Source organism: Procambarus clarkii, chromosome 15 (genome assembly GCF_040958095.1).
Source record: "Procambarus clarkii isolate CNS0578487 chromosome 15, FALCON_Pclarkii_2.0, whole genome shotgun sequence".
Lineage (NCBI taxonomy): Eukaryota > Metazoa > Arthropoda > Malacostraca > Decapoda > Cambaridae > Procambarus > Procambarus clarkii.
The window spans coordinates 11019265-11034264 of record NC_091164.1 but is presented as its reverse complement, the minus strand read 5'-3'; the positions used below and the strand labels follow the sequence as shown (position 1 = coordinate 11034264).

Below are 15000 nucleotides of genomic sequence, written 5' to 3'. Positions count from 1 at the left end.
TTGAGGTTAACAACCCTTTTGAGTCCATGAGGAAGGATGCAGGTCAATACAGTCGACAGTCTGAAATATGGAACAACAATTGGGTGTAATACTTTTGGAGATAATACCTCCCTTTGCATTGTGTATAAAGAACATTAAGTTGTCAACGTTTAAGGCCTGGCGTGAGACGATGTGTTCCAGAAATCTGGTTCCTCTGTGGGAATAGGACATAGGCCTATCCTGCTATGCCCTTTCATAGGCCTATCCTGCTATGGCCCTCCAAGTTGATGGACATCAAATTGCATAGGCAGGTTGTGTCTTGTCTGCCATCCAATGAGGGGGAACGAGGCAGTTTCCACTCTTAGAGAAGAGTCAGGTAAGACCGTGCCTAGTTGGCAGAATGTTTACGTCCAGTGCCCTGGGTAAATAGGCAAGGCCATCCTTGGTCTTTCGTAGGGCAAGATAGGCCTGGCTTTCTTCTGCCTCACGACAGGTTTCCAGTGGTGTCAAGGGGCAGAGTTCAGGGGACAGTAAGCCTGAGAGTATGTTTAATATGAAGTGGAGCACGAGCAAGGGCAGTGTTTACATTCAGAGGCGTATAGGCCTATCAAGAACTCCAACGCCTGGAGGTGGACCTCCTGGACCACCACTACACATTGGGCTTCAGTAGAAGCCAATTCAGGACCTCCCTAGAGGATTCAATTGAATCCATGGTTGCAATGCTTTTCACCATGTCGTGGTGTAGTTGTCTAGGGCGTGTGCTTGAGAGTACCAAGTGCGTGGGTTCGAATCCACTTCACGGCTACTACTGATTTTCTCCCTGATCTATCACATTAATATGAATTTATTGTGCATTATTATTATTATTATTATTATTATTATTATTATTATTATTTTTATTATTAATCTTATTAATAGGATTCGCAATGCTTATAATAACGTCAAGGTATATATATTTTTGGAAAATGTAAAAAATATAAACTATTTTTAAGTACAATAATGTACTTTAAATAAATTGCTAAAAGTACTAAAGCACGTTAAATTCCGCACTGCACTCGAGTGCATTGTACTAAGTGAAGATAGGTAAGGTTTCAGTCTTTATTATTTAGTCATTTATATTTTTACACATGTTATATGAGTAAGCGATTTCAGAGTATTAACAGCATTTGAATGTGGTAAATATTTCAATATTAAACTATCCCCTAATCAGAATTAATTGGCTTAATCTTCAATATTTAATTTGCCATGAATTATTTAATATGTAGACCTATAATTTATAATATAATTGACACGTTTAATTATGAGTGAACCACATCTAATAGCAAAATAGTTATGGTTCATAGATATCCTCACCGCGCCAATATACTGGAATTGATTTGAAGTAAGTTGATTGAGGTATAAATACACACAAAGGGATGAGATAGATCAAGCTATTATCACGTTCAGTACATGTTCAGTACTCGTTCAGTACACGTTCAGTACACGTTCAGTACACGTTCAGTACACGTTCAGTACTCGTTCAGTACACGTTCAGTACACGTTCAGTACTCGTTCAGTACACGTTCAGTACACATTCAGTACACGTTCAGTACACGTTCAGTACATGTTCAGTACACGTTCAGTACAACGTGTTCATATATCAACCCATCTTCCTGTTTAAATTGTACCTATTTTGACGATCGTCAATAGTCACGAATTCGTAAATACTTAACTTTTTAGATAGTAGTATCCTGACTACCAAGGTATTCTTTTAAAATAAATGAAACTAAAAACAAACCTAAATATACCTAGATCTAGTATAGCACACATATGTACTATATTAGGCCTAGGATATCGTGTATTAGGCCTAGGAAGGTTAGGTTAGGTTAGTGTGTCAAAGCAACACAAGTAAAAATATTGTTTTCCGGTTTGTCCAACTCAATAGTTCAGATTTCTACTTTCTAATTTCGTTGTAGGTCGGTATATATACTATGGTCCTGATCGTTACTATAAGTACCACCAAAGCAGGAGGATGGGCTGGATATATATAGATACACGTCACAACCAATCAACAGGGAGCCGGTCGGCCGAGCGGACAGCACGCTGGACTTGTGATCCTGTGGTCCTAGGTTCGATCCCAGGCGCCGGCGAGAAACATTGGGCAAAGTTTCTTTCACCCTATGCCCCTGTTACCTAGCAGTAAAATAGGTACCTGGGTGTTAGTCAGCTGTCACGGGCTGCTTCCTGGGGGGTGGAGGCCTGGTCGAGGACCGGGCTGCGGGGACACTAAAAAGCCCCGAAATCATCTCAAGATAACCTCAAGATAACTCAAGATAACATTTTACCGAACAGTCTGCGTGATGGGAGAACACTGCAGTTTTTCAATTGCTACGATAGTTTTAGTAATTTATTTAAAACATAGAATTGTACTTAAAAGTAATGAATATGTTGAAGATCCTATATTTACACATTTTTTTATACCGTGGCAATATTATAATTTTGTAACTAGCGTCAAAAAATTGTTACTTGCTTAGCTAAACGAACTAGAGGGTTCAGTTCCTGAACCGATTATGTGCCTCTGTAATCCTTTACCCCACCGCCCACGGGATGGGTATGGGGTGCATAATAAAGAAAGAAATTGAATTGAATATTATAGACATTGGGAAGCCCGAGTTATTAACTGAATATGGATGATAATAATAATAATAATTGTTGTATGCGTAATACAAAATACATTTGAACATGTTGCAATGGTTAATTAGTAGGTACATGTGTTATATAATATAAGCCACTAAAGTAGTTACAAAGCCAAGCTTTGTAACTACTTTATACGTTAGAAGATACAAGATACATTAGAAACGTAAATGTTTCACGTTATAAGAGAGAAATACAAGATACATTGCAAGTCCTTCACTACTAATCTATCTCAAGTTGAAGCGAGGACACACACACACATATATATATATATATATATATATATATATATATATATATATATATATATATATATATATATATATATATATATATATATAGATTACACACAGAAATCACAATTGCGTGATGCATCAATGATGCATCTTCGGTTTCAACTCCTTTTGACCATGTCGTAGCTCAGTCGATTAAGGCAGCGTCTGGGATGCTCTCGGACGCAGGTTCGAATCCTCGTCACGGCCCTTGTGGATTTGTTCATATATATATATATATATATATATATATATATATATATATATATATATATATATATATATATATATATATATATATATATATATATATATATATATTGTACTATTAACACTCCCCCTCCCCCCCTCCCCCAGGGTTGAACCTACACACGCACTCCGATACATTCTGTAATTAACCGAGATTTGCTAATAAGGCTTAAAGCTTTATATGGGATCAGGAATAAAAGTTATTATGTTTGTTGTTTTAGTCAGCTACTCGGAACAAAAGGTAGCAAGGGACCCTGACACCTGAATGGACAGCTCTTCGGATTCGTAGTCCTCAGGTTCCGGGTTCGATCCCCGGTGGAGGCGGAAACAAAATGGGTTGAGTTTCTTTCACCCTGATGCCCCCTGCTACCTAGCAGTAAATAGGTACCTGGGAGTTAAACAGCTGCTTCGGGCTGCTTCCTGGGGGTGTGTAACAAAAAGGAGTTCTGGTAGAGGACCGGGTCGTGGGGACGCTAAGCCCCGAAATCATCTCAAGATAACCTAAAGATTCTCAAGAAGATAACCAGGCAATGGTGAGCCCGTAGTGGACTTACCTGGCACAGGAGCGGGGCTGTAACTTTGGAGTTATTCTGAATCCGTCACAGGGAATATAACTTAACGGAGAGTAAAGATATACGTTTTTATATGAGCGGTTCTTGTGGCTCCCAAGAATTACCTAAAGCTACACAAAGCCACTGAAAGTCTCTTAGAATAATACAAGAATAGAAGAAATATATCATATTTGTTTACTATAAAGTTGGTGCTGAATGTCGAACGTGTAATTTAATGAAATATGATGAAAATATGTAGCAGATGGCACCCAGTCGACGAGAGGCGCGGATTGGGCAGTTGTCCAGCGGAGCCAGCAACCTTATTGGCTAAACGATAAGATGGACAATGTTATCTTCGCTCTGACTGGTCACACTAAAGGTGTTACTTGAGGGCCACCATATTTAACATGGCCTCGACAAGGATAGGAAGCCGGTGGCTTGTCAAATGTCCCCCCCACCCCACCCCCATTGTTCCTGAGTAGTGGTTACCTCTGTCGAGACGTGGGTGGACCAAACAAGCCTTTAAGACGTTAGTAAGAGCAAGTGCGGGGTAGAAATAGCCTAAGATACTCTATCCTTCTAAGATGCATTTCATTACCTCAATAAACTTACTTGAACTTGATATGAAGCAAGAACAACTTGTTGAATCTTGCGTAGGGGTCAACTTGCACTTTCTAAGAGTCTTCATGACACAGGCATTTAAGATGATTTATATTACGCTTACAGTGAATATAGGCCCAGGGGCCAGATTCACGAAAGCACTTACGAACCTGTACATCTTTTCTCAATCTTTGGCGGCTTTGTTTACAATTATTAAACAGTTAATGAGCTCCGAAGCACCAGGAGGCTGTTTATAACAATAACAACAGTTGATTGGCAACTTTTCATGCTTGTAAACTGTTTAATAAATGTAACCAAAGCCGTCAAAGATTGAGGAAAGATGTACACATTCGTAAGTGCTTTCGTGAATCTGGCCCCAGGCCATGAAGCTCTGTATCAACACTGAGGATATCTGGTGGCCAGGTACCGAAGTTAAGTGTATCAACACTGAGGATATCTGGTGGCCAGGCACCGAAGTTAAGTGTATCAACACTGAGGACATCTGGTGGCCAGGTACCGAAGTTAAGTGTATCAACACTGAGGACATCTGGTGGCCAGGCACCGAAGTTAAGTGTATCAACACTGAGGACATCTGGTGGCCAGGCACCGAAGTTAAGTGTATCAACACTGAGGACATCTGGTGGCCAGGCACCGAAGTTAAGTGTATCAACACTGAGGACATCTGGTGGCCAGGCACCGAACCTCTGAATGTCAACACTGGTGCATCTCATATAGCGAGTGGGGGACTGAAGTCAATGTGTCAACACTGGTGCATGTGTCGGCGAGGTACTGAAGCTGCTCATGCCATCACCGGAGGAATCCAAGACGCTAAAGTTTAACATGTCGACATTGTCGCTCAGGTTTAGGTTGCCTTAACCCAATCATTTCCACTCCTGGAAATGATTGGGTACACGTACATTATATTTGCCTGAGAAACCTTGCAATAAAATCTATATATATATATTTTATTTTCGAAGGATGTTTGATGGTTCCATGAAATACCTACATCGGTTTGTCTTGACATTCATTATACAAATATATCTTATGTGTAAATATTTTACGAGTTTGAGCATTTATTTGCTCTAAATACCACAACTCTTCTTGAAATTCGTCACTCTCTCTTACCTAATTATTAAATCTATGTTGGTGATTCCTATATCCTTGGATTAATCCCTTGGTATTATAAAATCTCTTTTAATCCTACGGTCCAGTTCTTAATCCTACGGTTCAGTCCTTAATCGTAAGGTCCAATCCTTAATCCTAGAGTCTAGTTCTTAATCATACAATCGTGTCCTTAATCTTACGACCAAATCCTTATTTCTACGACCCAAGGCTTAATCCTAAGAGCCAGACCTTAATCTCTGGATCCTTTTCAAAGTCTCCGGTCAGATATCCTACTGCTCGTAATCCCTAGTCACACACCCATCATCTTAGATAAATCCCTAGAGCCTTGTCTGAATCCCCTGGTCCTTCTCTAAATCCCTTGATCGTTCACATCTCCTTAACTAAATCCCTGTGGTACATGGGTTATATTCTTGTGTGATCTGACTCTCTCTCTCTCTCTCTCTCTCTCTCTCTCTCTCTCTCTCTCTCTCTCTATGAGGGAGTGAGAGTGACTCGAACTGCCAACCTCACGGGCGTGAGCCAGAAGCTCTCCCACTGTAACATGGCACAGCTACAGTGGAGAAGCTTGTGCCTCACGCCCATAGGGGCCGGCATTTCGAATCTCCTAGTGCCCAAGTGAATTCAATGTTTATGTCCACGATAGTGTGGTTGATAATTGATACAAATACACGTATCATCAACGCTTGAAAGGTCCCCAAGCACAGATGACTCTATGACCCCGTAAGTGGTCAGAGTAGCGAACCTGTTGGTGAGGGAGACACCCCAGGCGACCTGGGTTCGAATCCGCTGATTATGAATCATGCACTTAACAGCTTACCGAGTGAGGGGGGTGGGGGCAAGAGAGGGGTATACTGTATACCGTCAGGCGATGCACTCGGGGAATTTCAGGGCTCTGACTTTATCCACTAAATCCATTGGCGCACAAGCGGATTTCACTGACGAACGCTCGCATAATCCGGCCGCCCGCCTCGATCGACTTGAGGCTTTTCTTAACCATCTCCAGCGAGGCCGCGAAGCTATTGGAACTAAACCAGTGGCCCTCATCTGGTGGCCCGTGGACCACCGGTGGTCCACCCCCCCAGGGGAGGCGGAAACAGATGAGCAGGGGTTCTTTCACCCTGATGCGCCTATTCACCTAGCGGTTAGACAGCTGATACGGGCTGCTTCCTGGGGGTTTGTGTAACAAAAAAGGCGGCCCTGGTCGAGGACCGGGCCGCGGGGACACTAAGCCCCGAAATTATCTCAAGATAACCTCTCAATATAACTAGAGAAAATGTTGCTGTTGTTTTTTTGTGGAATCTAAACATGGACTCTAGGTCCAGTTATCATGACAGTGGATATCCTGTTTAATCTAACAACCTCTTGGTTTAAATACTTTAGATATCAAGTCCCATATACTCCCTATTATTTGGGTGTCATACCCCCATTATTTGGTTGCCATATCCAAGGGGTATAAATACCCCCCCCGCCCCCCCCCCGCCCCCCCCACTAAAGACAGCACCCACCCTGAACCTCTGTTAAACAGCCCGGGTCTTCAATTCGTCACTACGTAAAAAATGCAAATGCTTTCCCCAACCCAATACGTACCAGCCCAAGCAACCCACCTAACCTACCGAGGTTGGTGCATGTAAAACGTCTGTTTTCCGGGGCTTTTAACACTTACTAACATTGCATTTGAACAGATTGGACAAATTCCGTTGAAGCGGCGGATGTATTAGGTAAAACTAACTCTCTCTCTCTCTCTCTCTCTCTCTCTCTCTCTCTCTCTCTCTCTCTCTCTCTCTCTCTCTCTCTCTCTCTCTCTCTCTCTCTCTCTCTCTCTCTCTCTCTCCTTCCCTTTTCCCCTTGCTCATTCTCTTTATCCTCTCACTTTTTCTATCCCCTCCCTCTATTCACCACTAGCCCACCCCCCCTCTTCCCCCCCTCAATCTCTCCGTTAATAGACAATCTATCTCTTGCCTCAATTAATCTTGGTAAAACTGTGGGTACTGGCAGGGGGGAGGGGGGTGCCTTAGGCCCTGCCAGTGTTGTGATGCTTGTACCCACCAGTGTTGTGGTGCTTGTACCTGCCAGTGTTGTGGTGTTTGTACCTGCCAGTGTTGTGATGCTTGTACCTGCCAGTGTTGTGGTGCTTGTACCTGCCAGTGTTGTGGTGCTTGTACCCACCAGTGTTGTGATGCTTGTACCTGAAAGTGTTGTGGTGCTTGTACCTGCCAGTGTTGTGATGCTTGTACCCACCAGTGTTGTGGTGCTTGTACCTGCCAGTGTTGTGGTGCTTGTACCTGCCAGTGTTGTGATGCTTGTACCCACCAGTGTTGTGGTGCTTGTACCTGCCAGTGTTGTGGTGCTTGTACCTGAAAGTGTTGTGGTGCTTGTACCTGCCAGTGTTGTGATGCTTGTACCCACCAGTGTTGTGGTGCTTGTACCTGCCAGTGTTGTGATGCTTGTACCCACCAGTGTTGTGGTGCCTGTACCTGCCAGTGTTGTGATGCTTGTACCCACCAGTGTTGTGATGCCAACACTGTGGCATAGTGCCATAGTTACTCTCCTGCTAGACCAGCACTTACTGCTGCTACATCTACCATTTACACCTCTACAACTGCTACTAAACCTACTACCAGAGCTGCTACTAAAACTACTACTAGTTCTACTACAACTCCTTTATTAATATTATTATTAACCTCAATAAGCCCGGGAACCTTCTAACACATTCGGTGAAGAGTTGAGAGTTGGAGCCCAAGAGCCGAAGCTCTACTCAGGCAAGGTATCACAGATTTCCAATGATGAATAATGTCAAAGCCCACTGCGACCTCTTGTCCGGTAGGGGCACTGTCTGGTCGTGTTTCCCCCCCCCCTTCTCTTCTAGGTCTTCCCCCCCCCCTCTCTCTCTCTCTCTCTCTCTCTCTCTCTCTCTCATTCTTCTTATTGTGTCTCTTCCTCTCTTTTACTCCTCCTTTGAAATCTAATGCTCGTTTTGCTGTTCTGTTTTCCGTCTCTCTCTCTCTTGCCCTTCTCATTTTTGCTTATCTCTTCTCACTTTACCTCACTATTCCTTCAGTCTGTCCATTTTCTCTTCTCTCTCTCTCTCTCTCCCATTCCCTTCAATTTTCATTCCCCTTCCCCCCCCCCCCATTTGGTTTGTTCATGTAATTTCCTTTCGTGTTTGCTGACTAACCTTGTCTCTTCTCTTGTGTCTCTCTTTATCCACGTTCTTCTCCTTCCCGTACTCCTTAAATATCATACCCTCTCTCTCTCTCTATTTCCCCTCTAACTCCCTCTCTCTCCTTCTCCCCCCTCTATCTCCTTCTCCCCCTCCCTCTCTTTCTCTCTCTCTCTCTCTCTCTCTCTCTCTCTCTCTCTCTCTCTCTCTCTCTCTCTCTCTCTCCCTCCTTCCCTCACACCTTTCCCACTTCTCATCTTTGGCCTTAATAGTGTACTGGTCCGGCCTAAGGAGCCAATATGAAAAAAAAGGCCCCAAAAAAGCCCGACATGATAATAAAAATACGACAAAAATCACAATGATTATATATCCGCAGAGCTCACAATGAACTCTGTAGATGAACAGCCACAGCGCGAGTGCCACACACACACACACAAGAGTGCAGGAGCAAGAAGTGCCTTTCAAGTGGCACTCGTAAATTAATGCACTCGTATCCCCCCACAGAGATGTAGAATTAATTAATTTTAGCCAAAGCATCATGCGGGTACGTTTACCCCCCCCCCTTACCCCTACCCCCCCCCCCCCTAAGCCTAGCGAATGATTAATTTACAGACGGTATATTTAAGTGAGGCCCTTGAGCGGATGTCCACAAATTCAATTAAAATTACGATGATGGACGTAATTTTTTTTATTTTTTTTTTGTTGTAACCATGGGTAAAAAATAAAAAAAATAGTAAAATATGATGGCACTTGAGAGGAACATCCCTGATCAAAACTTTGCAGGGTGACTGGTGGTGGGTAGGGGACGGTCATGGGCAGGTTAGGGGGTGGTGTCCATGCCGTCCCTCAATACCAACCTCGCTATAAAGACCACTCAACTTCATCCAGTATATTAATTTCTAAATTTGATTAAGTGTTGCGAAGCCCTCTGCCTCCCTCAATCTATACACACTATCCCTAGCTGGGGTACCCGGCGGTGCCCGGGGAGGAGACATGGTTACAGTGAGGCACAATGTGTAGTGAGGGTGGTTAGTGATGAAGATAGTCTGTAGTGAAGGTTACAGTGTTGACGACAATGGTGCCAAGACGGTTACAGTGTTGACGACAATGGTGCCAAGACGGTTACAGTGTTGACGACAATGGTGCCAAGACGGTTACAGTGATTTGTTGTTGTTGCAGATTTAGCTACTCAGAACGAAGTGTCCATGTAGCACGGGCTATGGTGAGCCCGTCGAGTTACAGTGATGATAGTTGTGGTGTAGCAAAAATGGCCTTTTATTTATTCACTTATTTATATATTTATTCCCAAATAACTCTTCTCTCGTCTCTACCAACACAATCTTCCAAACCATTCATCTAGGATTACTCAAATTGCAATTTCTGCACAACCGACATATTTTTGCCGGCCGTCGCTGCCATTTCCGCGAGAGAGTATATAATATATCACCCAGGTTGAGCCGGCAATATACCTGGGCATACAGGAGAAGACTTAGTCACACCGTTCCAGTAATTAGTCGAGGCGGGAGAGCGGGAGAAACCGGAATATTGGAACCCTGGAGCGCCATTCCGCGCCTCAACTCTACTTAATTATGCTGGAGCCTGGAATGCCGATGCTCTTCTGTTTTTAATCCTTTAACTGGAACCGCCGGGATGCCTTGAACGTTCTCCTTATACTTCTTTGTTGATGTTTTTTTGATTGAATGAGTGGAGAGGAAGAGTGTTTGGTGAGAAACGTTATATGAGAAGTATATGATATATGAAGTAAACTGATATATGAAGGAATGCAATTACATAAGCATATATTAATTAGCCAGGATAAATTATGAGACTAGTTACATGTGGGTTAATGAATATAGATATATGGAATAAAATAAATAGTAAGAGAGAGAGAGAGAGAGAGAGAGAGAGAGAAAGAGAGAGAGAGAGAGAGAGAGAGAGAGAGAGAGAGAGAGAGAGAGAGAGAGAGAGAGAGAGAGAGAGAGAGAGAGAGAGAGAGAGAGAAAGGGAGCGGGTCTATAAAAGAGAATATCTGTATGTCTGTCTGTTCGAGACTGACTAACTATACTTTTCGTCAAAGTCACCACACTTTGCCAGGTGACTGGTTCGAGTACTGTCCAAGGCAGGTTGTGGGGTCGACCTCCATGGCCAATTTTGGCAAGAAATGATACATAATACTAAATTCCAATCATACTAAGTTCCAATCGTACTAAATTCTAATCATACTAAATTCCAATGATACTAAGTTCCAATCATACTAAATTCCAATCATACTAAATTCCAATCATACTAAATTCCAATCACACTAAATTCCAATCATACTGAATTCCAATCATACTGAATTCCAATCATACTAAATTCCAATCATACTAAGTTCCATTCATACTAAATTCCAATCATACTAAATTCCAATCATACTGAATTACAATCATACTGAATTGCAATCATACTAAATTCCAATCATACTAAGTTCCAATCATACTAAGTTCCAATCATACTAAATTCCAATCATACTAAGTTCCAATCACACTGAACACAATATTCCCTCTTCACCAAGCCTCATCCAAAATATTATTCTATATTTGATGATTACATGTTAGTTCGTCTTATGTAGTGTGTTTATCAATGAAGACAGTGTGTAGTTAAGAACAGTTAAGACAAAGAACAGGAATTTAAGAGGTAGTGGGAAAAATATTCAGAATAAACCCTAAAAATCTAAACTTTTTGCCCCATAAAAGATAGAGAAATTACAGCTCTAGTCGACAACAGAACTGCAACATTACTTCCAACTATGGTCGGAGACCGGGCCGCGGGGCCGTTGATTCCCGGAAGCTCCACAAGGTAGTCCTGCGGCTTCCAACTGACGGCACTCCTTGAAGAAAACAATCTAGTTTTCTCTTGAAGATGTCCACGGTTGTTCCGGCAATATTTCTGATGCTCGCTGGGAGGACGTTGAAGAAGGGGAGTTTGGAGAGGGGAGATGGGGGGTTTGGAGAGGGGAGATGGGGGGTTTGGAGAGGGGAGATGGGGGGTTTGGAGAGGGGAGATGGGGGTTTGGAGAGGGGAGATGGGGGGTTTGGAGAAGGGAGATGGGGGGTTTGGAGAGGGGAGATGGGGGGGTTTGGAGAGGGGAGATGGGGGGTTTGGAGAGGGGAGATGGGGGGTTTGGAGAGGGAGATGGGGGGGTTTGGAGAGGGGAAATGGGGGGTTTGGAGAGGGGAGATGGGGGGTTTGGAGAGGGGAGATGGGGGGTTTGGAGAGGGGAGATGGGGGGTTTGGAGAGGGGAGATGGGGGGTTTGGAGAGGGGAGATGGGGGGTTTGGAGAGGGGAAATGGGGGGTTTGGAGAGGGGAGATGGGGGGGTTTGGAGAGGGGAGATGGGGGGGTTTGGAGAGGGGAGATGGGGGGTTTGGAGAGGGGAGATGGGGGGTTTGGAGAGGGGAGATGGGGGGTTTGGAGAGGGGAGATGGGGAGTTTGGAGAGGGGAGATGGGGGGTTTGGAGAGGGGAAATGGGGGGTTTGGAGAGGGGAAATGGGGGGTTTGGAGAGGGGAGATGGGGGGTTTGGGAGGAGGAGGTTAATGGTCAGGTTGGGGAAACCCCTCTTGCACCACGCGGGGGAAAAAGTACATAATGTGCAATATATATATATATATATATATATATATATATATATATATATATATATATATATATATATATATATATATATATATATATATATATATATATACACAGCACACACAAAAACATACACCCACCACACGAAAAATATACTCTACACACACCTAAAAAAAAAAACACATATACGAACCGTACAAAACATACACCACAAACGCATCTATAATATACGCAACACACACACACACACACATAAAACACACGCAACACACGCAAAACAAAAATATACGCAGAACTTAAATTACAATGCCTCCGCTGCCAGACGCAAGAAAAAAAAAATAACACTGGAAACTTGTAAAGGCTCTCTTTTGAATGCCTTTTTAATGGCGCCAAAATTAGTGTAAACCGTTTTAGCCTCCACCTTCTGAGAACGTCCAAAGTCCTGGGAGATTTCTGTTCTAACTTCAACCTTAAACTAACTGTGAAGTGTGTCGAAAAAAAATATTTGAGTGTGCCAGTTAAATCCTGTGTTGTATGTGTATGAGATTTTTTTTATGCATTTTTTTTTCTTCTAACCCTATTGCTCTTTCATACTTCAGGTGTGCTCTAAATTAGTCATTCATATGCAAATTTCTTCATTTCAAACGGTAATTCGTTCATGTCATGTAATTCGTCATGAATAACTTGCCTACACTGCATGATATCTCGTGGACACTGTGAGATAACATGCCAACACTGCATGATACCTCGTGGACACTGTGAGATAACATGTCAACACTGCATGATAACTCGTGGACACTGTGAGATAACATGTCAACACTGCATGATAACTCGTGGACACTGTGAGATAACATGCCAACACTGCATGATAACTCCTGAACACTGTGAGATAACATGTCAACACTGCATGATAACTCCTGAACACTGTGAGATAACATGCCAACACTGCATGATAACTCCTGAACACTGTGAGATAACATGCCAACACTGCATGATAACTCCTGAACACTGTGAGATAACATGCCAACACTGCATGATAACTCCTGAACACTGTGAGATAACATGCCAACACTGCATGATAACTCCTGAACACTGTGAGATAACATGTCAACACTGCATGATAACTCCTGAACACTGAGGAATATTTAATTCACACAGTGCGACATTGTTCCCAGAATATAACATTTCGTTCGCCATATTAAAACGCGAGAAGAATATGAGTAAATACCTGCAAGAAGTTTCCCGCCAATAAATACCTGCAAGAAGTTTCCCGCCAATAAATACCTGCAAGAAGTTTCCCGCCAATAAATACCTGCAAGAAGTTTCCCGCCAATAAATACCTGCAAGAAGTTTCCCGCCAATAAATACCTGCAAGAAGTTTCCCGCCAATAAATACCTGCAAGGAGTTTCCCGCCAAACATCCGGAGACCCTCGGGGTCCTCCCTGAACCCCGAGGGCTGTGTTGTAGCAGCGTAGAAGTGTGTAGAGGAGTGTGGTGGTGGTGGTGGGGGGTTCAGGTGGGGTTTCAGGGGTTGGTAGGGGGGGGTTGGGGGTTGGTAGGGGGGGCTGGGGTTGGTAGGGGGGGGCTGGGGGTTGGTAGGGGGGGCTAGGGGTAGGTAGAGGGGCTGGGGGTTGGTAGGGGGGGCTGGGGGTTGGTAGGGGGGCTGTGGGTTGGTAGGGGGGGCTAGGGGGGCTGGGGGTTGGTAGGGGGGCTGGGGGTTGGTAGGGGGGGCTAGGGGTTGGTAGGGGGGGGCTGGGGGTTGGTAGGGGGGGCTGGGGGTTGGTAGGGGGGGCTGGGGGTTGGTAGGGGGGGCTAGGGGGGCTGGGGGTTGGTAGGGGGGCTGGGGGTTGGTAGGGGGGCTGGGGGTTGGTAGGGGGCTGGGGGTTGGTAGGGGGGCTGGGGGTTGGTAGGGGGGGCATGGGGTTGGTAGGGGGGGGCTGGGGGTTGGTAGGGGGGGCTGGGGGTTGGTAGGGGGGGCTGGGGTTGGTAGGGGGGGCTGAGGGTTGGTAGGGGGGGCTAGGGGTAGGTAGAGGGGCTGGGGATTGGTAGGGGGGGCTAGGGGTTGGCAGGGGGGCTGGGGGTTGGTAGGGGTGCTGGGGGTTGGTAGGGGGGGCTAGGGGTAGGTAGAGGGGCTGGGGATTGGTAGGGGGGGCTAGGGGTTGGCAGGGGGGCTGGGGGTTGGTAGGGGTGCTGGGGGTTGGTAGGGGGGGCCAGGGGTTGGTAGGGGGGCTGGGGGTTGGTAGGGGGGCTGGGGGTTGGTAGGGGGGGCTAGGGGGGCTGGGGGTTGGTAGGGGGGGCTAGGGGGGCTGGGGGTTGGTAGGGGGGCTGGGGGTTGGTAGGGGGGCTGGGGGTTGGTAGGGGGGGCTAGGGGTTGGTAGGGGGGGGCTGGGGGTTGGTAGGGGGGGCTGGGGGTTGGTAGGGGGGGCTGGGGGTTGGTAGGGGGGGCTGGGGGTTGGTAGGGGGGCTGGGGGTTGGTAGGGGGGGCTGGGGTTTAGTAGGGGGGACTGGGGGTTTGGTAGGGGGGGCTGGGGGTTGGTAGGGGGGGCTGAGGTTGGTAGGGGGGCTGGGGGTTGGTAGGGGGGGGCTGGGGTTTAGTAGGGGGGACTGGGGGTTGGTAGGGGAACTGGGGGTTGGTAGGGGGGGCTGGGGGTTGGTAGGGGGGGCTGGGGGTTGGTAGGGGGGCTGGGGGTTGGTAGGGGGGCTGGGGTTTAGTAGGGGGGACTGGGGGTTGGTAGGGGAACAGGGGGTTGGTAGGGGGGGCTGGGGGTTGGTA

The 15000-nt window shown here is 45.5% G+C and overlaps 1 protein-coding gene across 3 annotated transcripts in view; it reads right to left on the bottom strand.

The window, feature by feature from the left end:
• Nucleotides 1–15000, bottom strand: part of LOC123759112 (neprilysin-1) — a 504536-nt gene that overhangs the window by 109721 nt on the left and 379815 nt on the right. Inside the window, exon 1 of one of the 3 annotated variants that reach the window (XM_069324970.1) lies at nt 4337–4686. The exons of the other annotated variants lie outside the window; for them this stretch is intronic. The gene's annotated coding sequence lies outside the window, so the exon portion shown is untranslated. Of the gene's footprint in view, nt 1–4336; nt 4687–15000 lie in introns of those variants that run through there. 3 annotated transcript variants of the gene reach the window in all.